This window comes from Myotis nattereri (genome assembly GCF_964212035.1).
Source record: "Myotis nattereri genome assembly, chromosome: 1".
In the NCBI taxonomy this organism is placed as follows: Eukaryota; Metazoa; Chordata; class Mammalia; order Chiroptera; family Vespertilionidae; genus Myotis; species Myotis nattereri.
The window spans coordinates 30,669,227-30,683,439 of NC_138075.1; the positions used below are offsets into that span (position 1 = coordinate 30,669,227).

The 14,213-nt window shown below is 40.9% G+C and overlaps 1 protein-coding gene across 1 annotated transcript in view; it reads right to left on the reverse strand.

Annotated features, from left to right (window-relative positions):
• Window positions 1–14,213, reverse strand: part of FUT8 (fucosyltransferase 8) — a 230,396-nt gene that overhangs the window by 181,960 nt on the left and 34,223 nt on the right. The gene's annotated exons all lie outside the window — the stretch shown is intronic.

Sequence of the window (14,213 nt, forward strand, 5' to 3'; positions counted from 1 at the left end):
GGGCATCCTTGTCTTGTTCTTGTTCTCACAGGAAGTGGTTTTAGTTTTTGCCCATTGAATATGATGTTGGCTGTAGGTTTGTCATATAAGGCTTTTATTATGAAGTATGATCCCTCTATTCCCACTGTGCTGAGAGTTTTTATCAAAAAAGGGTGTTGGATTTCGTCAAACACTTTTTGTGGATCGATTGATATGATTATGTGATTTTTATCTCTCAGTTTGTTTACGTGATGTAACATGTTTATTGATTTGCAGATATTGTACTATCCCTGCATCCCTGGAATAAATCCCACTTAGTCATGGTGTATTTTCTTTCTAATGTAATGATGGATCTGATTTGCGAGGATTTGGTTGAAGATTTTAGCATCTATGTTTTCTTTCTTGGTAGTGTCTTTATCTGTTTTGGGGATTAGGGTAATGCTGGCTTCATAGAAAGAGCTTGGAAGTGTACCTTCCTCTTGAATTTTTTGGAATAGTCTGAAGAGGATAGGTTTTAGTTCTTTGAATGTTTGGTAAAACTCCCCCATGAAGCCAGCTTGCCCAGGGCTTTTGTTTGCTGGAAGTTTTTTAATACTGCTTCAATTTCCTCCATAGTTATCGTCCTATTCAGATTTTTTAATTCTTCCTGATTGAGTTTTGGAAGGTTATATTTTTCTAAGAATATGCCCATTTCTTCTAGGTTGACCAGTTTGTTGGAATAGAGTTGTTCATAGTATTTTTTTACAATCCTTTATATTTCTGTGGGGGTCTGTTGTTATTACGCCTCTTTCATTTCTGACTGTGTTTATTTGGTTCCTCTCTCTTTGCTTTTTGGTGAGCCTGGTTAGAGGTTCATCAATCTTGTTTATCCTTTCAAAGAACCAGCTCTTGGTTTAATTGATCTTTTGTATTATTGTTGTTGTTGTTTTGTCTCTATGTCATTTATTTCCACTCTTATCTTTATTATTTCCTTTCTTCTGCTCATTCTGGGATTTCTTTGTTGCTCTTTTTCTAATTCTTTAAGTTGTAGAATTAAATAATTTATTACCAGTTTTTCTTGTTTTTTGATGTAGGCCTGTAACTCTATGAACTTCTCTCTCAGAACTGCTTTCACTGTGTCCCATAGGTTTTGGATTGTTGTGTTTTCACTGTCATTCATTTCCAGGAAAATTTCTTCTTTGATCTATTTGGTAACCCAATCATTGTTTAATAACGTGCTATTTAGCCTCAAGTGTTTGAATTCTTTAATTGTTTTTATTGTAGTTTATTTCTAATATTATGCAAATGTGATCTGAGAAGATCCTTGATATGATTTCAATCTTCTTGAATTTGAAGAGACTTTGCCTGTGCCCCAAAATGTAGTCTATCTTTGAATATGTCCCATGTGCATGTGAGAAGAATGTATATTCTGTAGCTTTTGGGTGAAATGTCCTGAAGATGTCAATTAAGTCCATCTGATCTAGTGAGTTGTTTAAGATTACTCTTCCTTTGCTGATTTTTTGTCTAGAGGATTTATCCAGTGATGTCAATAGAGTATTAAAATCCTCTACTATGACTGTATTACTATTGATCTCTCCCTTGATATCGTCCAGAAGTTTCTTTATGTATTTGGGTACTTCTGCATTGGATGCATATATGTTTATCAGAGTTATATCCTCTTTTTATATAGATCCCTTTAGTATTATGAAGTGGCCTTCCTTATCTCTTGCTATGGCCTTCACTTTGAAGTCTATTTTGTCAGATATAGGTATTGCTACCCCAGCTTTTTTTTTTTTTTCATTTGCCTGAAAGATATTTTTCCATCCCTTCACTTTCAGTCTGTGTGAGTCCCTTGTTCTGAGGTGGGTCTCTTGTAGACAGCATATATATGGGTCATATTTTCTTATCCATTCAGCCACTCTGCGTCTTTAATTGGGGCATTTAGTCCATTTATGTTTAAGGTTATTATTATTCACAGAAAGAGAAAAAAAAACAAAAATTTCATTTGCCATTGCACCAAAAAAATTAAGATATCTAGGGATAAACTTAACTAAGGAGATAAAAGACTTGTACTCAGAAAACTACAGGACATTGAAAAGAGAGACAGAGGAAAACAAAAACAAATGGAATAATATACCGTGTTCATAGATTGGTAGAATCAACATCATTAAAATGTCCATACTACCGAGAGCAATCTATAGATTTAATGCAATCCCCATTAAAATACCAATAGCACGTTTCACAGACCTAGAAAAAACTCTTCAAAAATTCATATGGAATAAAAAAAAAAAAAAGACCCCGAATAGCCACAGCAACCTTGAGAAAGAAGAACAACGTTGGCGAGATCACAATACCAGATCTCAAGCTATATTACAAAGTCACTGTTCCCAAAACTACCTGGTACTGGCACAAGAACAGACATATAGACCAATGGAACAGAACAGAAAACCCAGAAATCGACTCAAGCCATTATGCTCAATTAATATTTGACAAAGGAGGCAAGAGCATACAATGGAGTCAAGACAGTCTCTTTAATAAATAGTGTTGGGAAAATTGGACAGATACATGCAAAAAAATGAAACTAGACCATCAACTTACACCATACACAGAAATAAACTCAAAATGGATAAAGGACTTAAACATAAGACAGGAAACCATAAAAATCTTAAAAGAATCCATAGGCAGCAAAATATCAGATATGTTGTAGCAATATCTTTACCGATACAGCTCCTCGAACAATGGAAACTAAGGAGGAAATAAATAAATTGGGACTATATCAAAATAAAAAGCTCCTGCACAGCAAAAGAAACCATCAACAAAACAATAAGAAAGCCCACTGCATGGGAGAACATATTTGCCAATGTTATATCCAATAAGGGCCTAATCTCCAAAATTTATAGGGAACTCATACATCTTAATAAAAGGAAGATTAACAAGCTAATCATAAAATGGGCAAAGGACTTAAATAGATACTTTTTGAAAGTGGACATACAGAAGGCCAAGAGACATATGAAAACATGCTCAAAGTCACTAATCATCTGAGAGATACAAATCAAAATGACAATGAGGTACCATCTCACACCTATCAGAATGGCTATCATCAACAAATTGACAAACGACAAGTGCCGGAGAGGATGTGGAAAAAAGGAACCCTCATCCACTGCTGGTGGGAGTGCAGACTGGTGCAGCCACTAGAGAAAACAGTATGGAGTTTCCTCAAAAATTTAAATATAGAACTCCCCTTTGACCCAGTAATCCCATTTCTAGGAATATATCCCAAGAAATCAGAAACACCCAATCAGAAAGGACATATGCACCCCAATGTTCACAGCAGCACAATTTACAATAGCTAAGATTTGGAAATAGTCTAAGTGTCCATCAGCAGATGAGTGGATTAAAAAACAGTGGTACATCTACACAATGGAATACTACGCTGCTGTAAAAAAAAAAAAAAAAAAAAAAAAAAGAACTCTTACCATTCCCAACAGCATGGATGGACATGGAGAGCATTATGCTACGCAAAATAAGCCAGTTGGAGAAAGATAAATATCACATGATCGCACTCATTGTGTAATATAATAAACAACATAAACTGATGAACAAAAATAGATCCAGAGACAGAGAAACATCAAACAGACCATCAAACTTCAGAGGGAAGGCAGGAGAAGAGGGGGAGGGTTAGGGATCAACCAAAGGACTTATATGCATGCATATAAGCATAACCAAATGAACACTGACACTAGGGGGGTAAGGGCATGTGTAGGAGGGGTGGGGTTGCTGGGGAGAGGTCAATGGGGTAAAAAGGAGACATATAAAGTATTATTATGTGTAATACTTTAAACATTACTATATGTAATACTTTAAACAATAAAGAATTTTTTTAAAAAGTTAAAATCTTTTCAAGCATCTTTTCTGACCACAGTGGTATAAAACTAGAAATTAATTACAAGAAAACCGGAAAATTCACAAATATGTGGAGATTTAAGAACATGCTTCTGAACAACCAAGGGTAAAAGAAGAAATTAAAAGAATAATCAAAAAAGGGCTTTAGACAAATGAAAATGGACATACAACATTACCAAAACTTATGAGATGCAGCAAAAACAGTTCTAAAGGGAAGTTCACAGAAATAAACACCCACAGTAAGAAAAAAAGAAAGCGCTCCAATAAATAACCTAACTTTACACCTAAAGGAAATTTAAAAAGAACAAAAGAAGCCCAAAGTTAGTTGAACAAAAAATAACAATGATAATCCCTAATATAAGAGTGGAAATAAATGAAATAAAAACTAAAAAGATAAGAGAAAAGCTAAATGAAATTAAAAGCTGATTTATTGAGAAGATAAACAAAATAGACAAACTTTTAGCTAGACTTACCAAGAAAAATAGATAACTCAAACAAAATTATAAAAGAGATACTATAACTGATACTACACAAATACAAAGGGTCCTAAGAGACTACAATGAACAATTATACACCAAAAAGTTGAACAACCTAGAAGAAATGGACAAATTCCTAGAAACATATAATCTACCAAGACTAAATCATGAAAAACAGAAAATCTGAAAAGACTGACTACTAGTAAGGAGATTAAATCAGCAATCTGAAATCTCCCAACAAAGAAATTTCTAGGACCAGATGGCTTCACTAGTGAATTCTACCAAATATTTATAGAACTAACACCAATCCTTCTCAAACTCTCCCAAAAAACATAAGAGACTGGAATACTTCCAAATTCATTTTATAAGGTCAGCATAACCTGATACTAAAACCAAATGAGGACATTGTAAGAAAACTACAGACCAATATTGTTGACAAACATAGATGCAAAAATCCTCAACCATATATTAGCAAACAGAATTCAACAATACATTAAAAGGCTCACACACCATGATTAAGTGAATTTATTCCAGGGAAAAAGATGTATAAATTTATATAATACAACACACACAAAATAAAGAATAAAAATCATGTATCATCTCAACAGATACAGAAACCGTTTGACAAAATTCAACATACATTCATGATAACAACAGCAAAAAAACTACCTCTCAACAAAGTGGTTATAAAGGGAATGTACCTCAACATAATAAAGGCCATATATGACAAGTTCACAGCTAACATCATACTCAACAGGGAAAAGCTAAATGCTTTTTCTCTAAGATCAGAAACAAGATAAGGATGCCCACTCTCACCAGTTTTATTCAACACAGCAATGGAAGTTCTAGCTAGAGGAATTATGCTTAAAAAAGAAATAAAGGTATTCAAATCAGAAAAAGAAACAAAACTGTCACTATTTGCAGATGACATAATATTATATACACAAAATCCTAAAGACTCCACCAAAAAACTTAGAACTAATCAACAAATTCACTAAAGTGGCATTATTCAAAATCAATATACAAAAATCAGTTGTTTACATACACTAACAACAAAATATCAGAAAAATTGGCAACTAATAAATACCTATGAGTAAATTTAACAAAGGAAGTGAAAGATCTGTACACTGAAAACTATAAGAGACTGATGAAGGAAAATAAAGACACGAATAAATGGAAAGCACAAATAAATCCATGCTCACAAATTGGACAAATATTGTTTAAATGTCCATACTACTCAAAGCAATCTATAGGGTCAATACAAACCCCTCAAAATTCTACTGACATTTTCCAAAAAAGTAGAAAAAAAATCCTAAAGGTTATATGGAACCACAAAAGACCCAAAATAGCCCAAAGCTAGAGACATCTCACTTCCTGATTTCAAACTGTGATACTGGCATAAAAACACACATACAGATCAATGGAACAGAATAGAGAGCTCAGAAATAAACCCATGCATATACAGTCAATTAATTTACATCAATGGAGCTAACAATATACAAAGGGAAAGGATGGTCTCTTTAATAAATGGTGCTGAGAAAACTGGACAGCCACAGGCAAAAAAATGAAACTGGACCCCATTGTCTGACAGACAAAAATCAACTTAAAATGGATTAAAGATTTGAACATAAAACAAAAAACCATAAAACCCCCTAGAAAACAACATAGGAGGTAAGCTCCTTGTCTTGACAGTGATTTTAGGGTTAACCAAAAGTAAAATCTACAGAATAGGAGAAAATATTTTTATTGTACATTATTTTTCTATTACAGTTAACACTCAATATTATTTTGCAACAACATGGATGGACCTTCAGGGCATTATACTAAATGAAATAAGACAGACAGAAAAAGACAAAAACTACATGTTATCACCTATATGTACAATCTGGAAAAAAAAAATTTTAAGTTAAACTTATAGAAACAAAAAGATAGAAAAGTGGTTGCCAGGGACTGTGCAGTGGAGAAAATAAGAAAAGGTTGGTAAAAGGGTACAAACTTTCTCACCTTAAGATAAATAAAATCTGAGGCTCTAATATAAAATATGGTTACTATAGTTGATACTACATTAAATATTTAAGATTTGCTAAGAAAGAACTAAAATGTTCTCACAAAAGAAAAGATAAATAGGTAAGGTGATGGATATGTTAATTAATTAGATGGTAGGAAACCTTGCACAATGTATCCTATATAATAAAAGCCTAATATGCTATGTGTCCGTTTGTTCGACCATTCAACCAGTCACTATGACGTGCACTGACTACCAGGGGGCAGACGCTCCAACCGGTAGGTTAGCTTGCAGCTAGGGTCCAGCTAATCAGGACTGGGAGAGACGGGCCAGACACACCCTGGAGCCCTCCTGTGGTCCCACCCCGGCCCCAATCGTGCACCGGTGGGGTCCCTTGGCCTGGCCTGCACCCTCTTGCAATCCGGGAACCCTCAGGGGATGTCAGAGAGCCGGTTTTGGCCCGATCCCCACAGGTCAGTCTGAGGGACTCCACTAGTGCACGAATCCATGTACCAGGCCTCTAGTGTGTATATAAAGTCACTATGATGTACATATACTTTTAATATCTTACAAATTTATGTGTCAATTATCCTATACTAGAGGCCCAGTGCATGAAATTCATGCACGGGGGGGGGGGGAGGTTGGGGGGGGGGCCCCTCAGCCTGGCCTGCACCCTCCCTAATCCGGGACCCCTCGGGGGATGTCCGACTGCCTCTCGCAATCCAGGACTGCTGACTCCTAACTGGTCACCTGCCTGCCTGCCTGATCACCCCCCTGCCTGCCTGATTACCCCAACCCTTCTATCTGCCTGCCTGATCACCCTTAACTGCTACCCTACCAGCCTGATCGCCCCTAACTGCTCCCCTGCTGGCCTGAGCGCCCCTAACCACCTCTGCCTCGCCCCCACACCTGAGACCCAGGATTCCCTCCCTCTGACCAGCTGCAGACACCCAGGACCTGGGTCAGCTTCGCCCGGGCCGGTCACAGCCACAGGGGACTGTGGGCAGGCAGCTTCACCCGGGGCCTCAGCCACAGACACCCAGGACTGCAGGGTGGGTGGCTTGTCCCTCTCCCGGGCTACAGGCATAGGTGCAGCCACTAGCACCAGGGACCACAGGGTGGGCGGCTTGTCCCTCTCCCAGACCGCAGCCTGGCTGGTCCCCATTCCTCTCTCCACAGTGTTGAGTGACTGAGCAGTTCTGGCATGAGGACACAAGGGTATGAGAGCATGAGGGCATGACAACCATTTGCATATTAAATCTTTATTATACAGGATAATAAAAGAGTAATATGCAAATCAACCGAACAGCGTAACTACCAGTCGCTATGACACACACTGACTGCCAGGGGGCAGATGCTCAACACAGGAGCTGCCCCCTGGTGGTCAGTGCGCTCCCACAGGGGGAGCACTGCTCAGCCACAAGCTGGGCTGACGGCTGGCAAGCGCAGCAGCCCACCTCCATGGAAGTGCTAAGGATGTCCAACTGTGGCTTAGACCCGCTCCCCACAGGGAGCGGGCCTAAGCTGTCAGACATCCCCCAAGGGCTCTCGGACTGTGAAAGGGCACAGGCCAGGCTGAGGGATCACCGCCTCCCCCCCTCCCCAAGTGCACGAATGTCATGCACCAGGCCTCTAGTACCTCTATAAAGCTGAAAAAGTGAAAAAAAATCACATATCTATTAAACTTTTAAAATAGCTGATTTGTTAATTTAAAAAATGTCCTAAACAGCTATTTTACATTGCATGTTTTATTTCTATCTGTGGGTAGCAGGAATTTCTACAAAAACAACAAGATAGCCCTGGCCATAGCTCAGTTGATTAGAGAGAGCATCAACCCAATACACCAAGGTTGTGGGTTCAATCCCCAGTTGGGGCACATATAAGAATCAACCAATGAATGCATAACTAAGTGGAAAACAAATCAATGTCTGTCTGTCTGTCTCTCTCTCTCTCTCTCTCTTTCTCAAATGAATTTAAAAAGATTTTTAAGAGTAAATGAAGACACTATTTTCTTGAGAAGAAATTAAAAAAAGGATAAAGAAGCCTTTCAGGGTTCCCAAGATTTAAAGATATAGATACTTAAAAAGATACTTCCCATTAAATCAAATAAAGCTAGGATAGTAACATTTGCTTCATATTAGCAAATGAAACAAGTGGAGCTGAATGAGGTTTAAGGAGCAAAGTAATATATTACAAAGAATAGATTCTCGCCAGTGACTTACCATTTAGTCATAAATAAATTTGTTCCCTAACTTTTTCTAAATATCACAAAGAGGAAGCCATATTATTGAAATTTTGTGATACTTTGCAGAAGAAACATAAATAACTGTCTCATAATTTATAGAAAAGTATTTAATTATACATGACAATACTAAAATATTGATTACATGACCCGTTTACCTTGAGAGCCTCAAAGTGAATCAAACATATTTTCCATAGCTATGATAAATATACACATGTAAAAATAACAGATATAGTATTCTCCATATATGCTGTTTCTATTCAAGCTAGTTTGAAAAACAACAAATTCTATTGGTGAGCTTGATTGGAAAAAAATAAGAAATCACTTCTTTTTCTATATTCTGAAAAGTTGCAAAGAAATGCCCCAATAATCATAAATATGGTGGCTAAATATGCATATTTCCCTAATGTCTGCATAGGTCAATGTTTTCCATGGGTGTTACTTAACTGTATTTAAATTAAAAACTAAGCAAGCATTACAAGAGGAATACAGGGAGCCAGCACAAAGCAAGAGGTAAACTAGCAGATAGTAAGATTTACATATGAAAGAGGACCATTTAAAGAGAGAGGAAGAGAGAGGGAGAGGGAGAGGGAGAGGGAGAGGGAGAGGGAGAGGGAGAGGGAGAGGGAGAGGGAGAGGGAGAGGGAGGGAGAGAGAGAGAGAGAGAGAGAGAGAGAGAGAGAGAGGGAGGGAGGGAGAGGGAGAGAGAGAGAGAAAGACATCAAAGTGAGAGGGACTCTTCAATAAATGGTGTTGGGAAAATTGGACAGATACATGCAAAAAGATGAAACTAGACCACCAACTCACACCATACACAAAAATAAACTCAAAATGGATAAAAGACTTAAACATAAAAAGGGAAACCATAAAAATACTAGAGGAATCCACAGACAGCGAAATCGCAAACATATGCCGAAGGAATTTCTTCTCTGATACTGCTCCTAGGGCAATGGAAACTAAAGAGAAAATAAACAAATGAGACTACATCAAAATAAAAAGCTTTTGCACAGCAAAGGAAACCATCAGCAAAACAACAAGAAAGCCCACTGCATGGGAAAACATATTTGCCAATGATATCACCGATAAGGGTTTAATCTCCAACATTTACAGGGAACTCATGCAACTTAACAAAAGGAAGATAAACAATCCAATCAAAAAATGGGCAACGGACCTAAATAGACACTTTTCAAAAGAGGACATACAGAAGGCCAAAAGACATATAAAAACATTCTCAAAGTCACTAATTATACAAGAGATGCAAATCAAAATGACAATGTGGTATCTTCTCACACCTGTCAGAGTGGCCATCATCAACAAATCAACAAACAAGTGTTGGAAAGGATGTGGAGAAAAAGAAACCCTTCTGCACTGCTGGTGGGAATGCAGACTGGTGCAGCCACTGTGGAGAACATTATGGAGCTTCCTCAAAAAACTAAAAATGGAACCCCCATTTGACCCAGTGATCCCACTTCTAGGAATATATCCCAAGAAACCAGAAACACCAATCCAAAAGGTTATATGCACCCCTATGTTCGTAGCAGCACAATTCACCATAGGTATGATTTGGAAACAGCCTAAGTGCCCATCAGCAGATGAGTGTATTAGAAAACTGTGGTACATCTACACAATGGAATACTATGCTGCGGTAAAAAAAAGAAGGAACTCTTGCCTTTTGCAACAGCATGGATGGAACTGGAGAGCATTATGCTAAGCAAAATAAGCCAGTCAGAGAAAGATAAATACCACATGATCTCACTCATTTGTGGATTATAGAGAACAACATAGAGACTGATGAACAGGGACAGATCCAAAGACAGAGAAACAGCGATCAGACTATCAATCCCCAGAAGGAAAGTAGGGGAGGGAGGGGGTAAGGGGAAGAGATCAACCAAAGGACTTGTATGCATACATATAAGCCAAACCAATGGACATGGACAACAGGGGGATGAGAGCATGAGTGGTGGGGCGGGGGGAAGATGGGGGTTAATGGGGGGGATGAGGACACATTTGTAATACCTTAACTAATAAAGAATTTAAAAAAAAAAAATGAGACGGAAACATCCATAGGCTGCCTCCTGCATGCACCCTACCAGTGATTGAGTTTACAACCCGGGCATGTGCACTGATCAGGAACTGAACCAGCAATCCTTTGATACACAGGACAATGCCCAACCAACTGAGCCACACTGACCAGGGCAGAACCATTTAATTTCAGGTACTAGAAACCAGTAATTCATTTAAAAAATACAAGAGAATAACTATCCATTCAGCCACAAGCTGAGCTCCCTGAAAAAGCACAGGAAGGCTTTGGAAGGCTGGCTGCACATACCAAAGTTTGCAAATCAGCTATCAAAAATGATCTCATTTTGACTTCTACATGAATCATCACAAAAGGATAAGGCAGAATTTAAAAAGTCCATTGCAATTAAGTTGAAGATACATCATCAACTAAAATAGCTGCTGCAAAATCCTATTCAAATCTCCCTTCCAGCCATATGTCTACTTTGAAGCTTTTCATTATCTTGCATTACTATTTCCCCTACTGCAAAGTACCTACACAACAGGATCCAAAACAGTGAAAAGAAAGCAGGGAGCAAAAACTAAGAGAACTTTCCAGTACTACAAAATACTTAATTCCTTGTTCTTTGAAGTTTCATAAAGATGTTGCCTTCTGAGATTAAGAGCTAGAAGCAGTCTAAAATCATGACCAAATTAAAGGGGTCTTTCTACTAGGGAGGGATGAGTAGGGAGGAGGTGATTGGGAGAAGGCTGCAAGAGCCAATGATAGAAAAATCTACTGTGAAGACACTAATAACTTGAGAATTTTTACATTGGCTTTCTCATGTTCTTGCTCTCCACAGCTGCTTTTCCCCAACCTACTTGATAAAATCCAAATTGTACAACAGCTGCTAATCTACAAAATCAATTCTCTAACAGCCATCATTGACAAACTACTCCCCAAACTAGCTGAACTATGCCTAATCTCTCCTGCTAAAGCCCTAAAAAAAAATTCTGCCTTCCCCAAGTTAGAACTCTCCTCCAGAGCCTTTCATGCCCAGCATTTTCTATTATAGTCTTATGCTGACAGTGCCCTGGTTAACTTTCTTTCAAACTGTGAAAAGTTCTAAGAGGTTAACACAGCAGTAATTTGCTTCTTGATGGGCTCCAAGGTAATACTGGGCACTATTTCTGTGTCCATATAGACTCACTAGGGAAATAGGCAATAGAAAGGTGAAGTCTCCAGTGATCATTTAAAAAAAGCATAAAGACAAAGATAAACATTTATTAACAGCCTACCTCTACTGCTTCATCCTTTTATATAATGTACTAGAGGCCTGGTGCACAAAAATTTGTGCACTCGGTGGGGAGGGGGGCCCCTCAGCCCGGCCTGTGCCCTCTCTCAGTCTGGAACCCGTCGGGAGATAACGACATGCTGGCTTAGGCCTGCTCCCGGGTGGCAGAGGGCAGGCCCAATAACTAGGTGCAGCCCCTGGTCTCAGAGCAGGGCCGAATGGGGAGTTGGGGCGCCACCCCCTGTCATGCACAGAGCAGGGTGGATTGGGAGGCTGTGATGCCACCCTCAGTCACGCTCAGGGTAGGGCCGATTAGGGGGTTGGGGCACCGCCCCCTGTCACACTCAAGGCAGGGTCGATGGGGAGGTTTCAGCGCCACTCCCTGTCATGCACAGAGCAGGACCAATCAGGGGGTTGGGGCGCTGCCCCCTGTCACGCACAGAGCAGGGCCCATCAGGGGGGTTGGGGCTCCGTACCTTGTCACACACAGAGCAGGGTCAATCAGGGGGTTGGGGAGCTCCCCCCTGTCACTCACAGAGTAGGGCCGATAGGGGAGTTGGGGCACTGTCCCCTGTCACACACAGAGCAGGGCAAATCAGGGGATTGGGGCGCCGCCCTCTATCACCCAAAGAGCAGGGCCGATCAGGGGGTTGGGGCGCCACAGCCTGTCACACTCAGGGCAGGGCCGATGGGGAGGTTATGGCTCTACCCCATCACACACAGAGCAGGGCCTGTGCGGGGGGACGGGAGGAGGGAGGGAGGTTGGGGCACCACCCTCTATCACATACCACAGAGCAGGGCTGATCAGGGGGTTGGGGCGCCGCCACTCTCACACTCAGGGCAGGGCCGATGGGGAGGTTATGGCTCTACCCCGTCACACACAGTGCATGGCCCGTGGGGGGGGAGGGGGGGCTGGGTTGGGGCGCCACACCCTGTCATACACAGAGCAGGACCGATCAGGGGGTTGGGGCACCACACGCTGTCACACACAGAGCCGCAGGGCGATCAGGGGGTTGGGGAGCTCCCCCCATCAGGCACAGAGCTGGGCTGATCAGGGGATTGGGGCACCTTCCCCTGTCACGAACAGAGCAGGGCGGATAGGGAGGTTGTGGCCCCGCCCCCTGTTACACACAGAGCCGCAGGGCGAACAGGGGGTTGGGGAGCTCCCCCCTATCAGGCACAGAGCAGGGTCGATCAGGGGGCTGGGGCGCCGCCCTCTGTCACACACAGAGCAGGGCCAATCAGGGGGTTGGGGCACCGCACGCTGTCACACACAGAGCCGCAGGGCAATCAGGGGTTTGGGGAGCTCCCCCCTATCAGGCACAAAGCAGGGTGGATAGGGAGGTTGTGGCCCCTCCCCCTGTCACACACAGAGCCGCAGGGCCATCAGGGGGTTTGGGCGCTGCCCCCTGTCACGCTGATCCTGGTGCTGGGAGGCATATTACCCTTTTACTATATAGGATAGAGGCGTGGTGCATGGGTGGGGCCGGCTGGTTTGCCCTGAAGGGTGTCCTGGATCAGGTTGGGGGTCCCCACTGGGGTGCCTGGCCAGTCTTGGTGAGGAGCTGAGGGCTGTTTTCAGGCTGGCGGGTGACTGAAGCTCCCAACTGCTCCTTCTTTTCTTTTTTTTTTAATTCTGGGCCAGCTTTAACTCTGGCTCCAGCTCTGAGGCCTCTGCTACTGAAAGCAGGTATCTTGTTTGTTTGTGTTCTATAATCGAAACACTGTATCAACTCCATCTGAGATCCCGGCTCGCTGAAAGCAGGTTTCTGGGGTTTTGTTTACCTTCTATATTTGTAACTATGTTTCAAACTGCAAGCTCAGAGGCCTGCAAGGCAGGCGGGGAACGTTGGTTTCCTCCGTCACTGAAGCAAGCAAGCCTCATGTTAGCTTCCAGCTGCCTGGCTGCCGGCCACCATCTTGGCTGGAAGTTAATTTGCATATCGCCCTGATTAGCCAATGGGAAGGGTAGCGGATGTATGGCTAATTACCATGTTTCTCTTTTATTAGATAGGATTCTTTTTAATCCTCATTACAATCCTTGGATAAATATTCTTATGTTCATTCTTCATATGGGAAATCAGAAAGTTAGATAGTAAATTTTATGTTATCATATTTTATTACAATAAAAAAAAGTATGATTGCAATAATCACCAAAAACTAGAAACTCCCCCAAATGTCCATCAGCTGGTGAATGGAAAAGCTAGCTGTAGTATAGCCACACAGAACACTACTCAGTAATAAAATAAAATAAAGAATTACTAGTATGCACAACATGGATGAATCCAAATTCATTATGCTAAGTGAAAGAAGCCATATTTTAAAAGCTACATACT